Consider the following 1,903-nt stretch of genomic DNA (forward strand, 5'->3'; position numbering starts at 1 on the left):
CGCGAGAAGATTAGGAAAACAATTCAGCAAAAATTTGTTCATTAATAAATTGTGAGGCAGATAAATAAGAACATTTCCGAATTCTTGGGTTGGAGATACCTCCGATGTACCTAATTCCCTTGCCCACCGTTTTGTCAATCTTCCAAGGAATACCGATCACTAAACTTTAACAGACCGTAAAGATCTAATGCTCAAAGTATTGCAAATCCTCTACAGCGTGAAGGCAAATATGCCGACTTTGCTATGAGATATGTTAAATAGATTGATTTACTGAAATATCAATGAGCTACCACCGGTTAAGAGGTCATACTCCAAGATCAAGAAACAGCCATTTGGCAGACAAACAAGCTGACAAAGTCATTGCAAATAAAAAAAATTTTCTTGAAAACCGACAATCTCAGCTAGAGTAAGTTTGATATAGGTTTGTATGATTAAGGACACGAATCTGGGCAGACAAATTACCATTAATTTATTTTATGCAGCCACCAATGTTGAAGTAGTAGTTGTAGTAGTTATAATGACTGAAATATCCTGGTAAGTGGATGTTCATTCAAGAAAACAAGTAAAACGAGAATGGACCATAAGAAGATTACAACAGATGGATTCAAGTAATGCGATTCCAGCGACAGTCTGGACTATTACCACGATCGCTGATCCGCCTGCTAGGCACCTGGACCACGATACATATATCAACTGGAAAAATTAACATGTTATTAATATTTTATTGTTTCCTTAATTTCACCCTAATATACTGGCAGTGCACCATTATATATTCAACACATTATGTGTTGCTAGTTGTCAAATCAGAAGTAACATCTCCTTGACAGAAAGCGACGTCATTCAACAACGCAAAGATTTGAGTTGAATATAATGTTGAGGCAACTTTTGAAGGCAGTTTGAATAATGTGCAGGGTCAACGTAGCTGAGTGAAACCATCATAGTAAGTAAAATCCGTTGTACTCATTACAAAACCAACTGGGTAAGGTGGTTCGGTTGCTATACCCTGGTGTTTACAGCGCCTCATTTGGAAATGCAAATGCCTAAAATTAACAGGTGATATTCAGCCTACTTTAAATGCGCAATATTTGGGGTGATATATGCAAGTTAATGCAGTAAATAGAAACAAAATTACACAAAACGCTTAAATAACCAATCATTGATGATTAATGGATTATTTTTTTATTCTTGCTATTGGCTATTTACTCTTTTGCTTGACAAATAAATTTACCATACATTTGATGTCATGAAGTAAATATATTTGTATTTATTCAGCGTCAAGCTACATATTTAATGCAAATGAGACTATATCTAAGGTCAAAACATGATAGTATAGCTTGCTTGCCTGCAAGCATCTCATATGCAGCTACGCATTATGGCATAGTTTGCAACGATATGTTCGATACTGGTATTCACTAGGTCATCAGTATAGGCGAATTTGAGGTTCTTTCAAAGCCTCCTGTTGATGCTTCATGATAAAATTCATACAGCTTACAATTCACTTCTAGCCAATGATTTCACCTCTTAAACTCTTCTAATTACTTCTGCTGACCCAACTAGGTAAAACCCGAAATGACAAGATTCGATTGCGGCAAGTAGCCTAAGGACAAATACTGCATGGTTTGTGAAAAGTATCTACTTTGGCATCAGGCAAAGCTGATTTAATCTGCCTTGACACGGCATGGATACATGAGTAGTCTTCAAGGCCTTTCAAATTCGTTCCGTCTGTTCTGCCCTCTATCTGTCGGCCAATGTTAGGAACCATTATCTAAGGGCTCAAAAAATGAGAAAAGTAATCCATTTATTTGGTTAAGAATAATTCCAGTGCATACAGGATGGACTTCAGTATTGGCAATGCTCACCGTACTTATCATTGGTAACATGTGCACTTGAGCCCTTAAATTTG

This window comes from Echinococcus granulosus, assembly GCF_000524195.1.
Source record: "Echinococcus granulosus chromosome Unknown EG_S00258, whole genome shotgun sequence".
NCBI classification, from domain to species: domain Eukaryota; kingdom Metazoa; phylum Platyhelminthes; class Cestoda; order Cyclophyllidea; family Taeniidae; genus Echinococcus; species Echinococcus granulosus.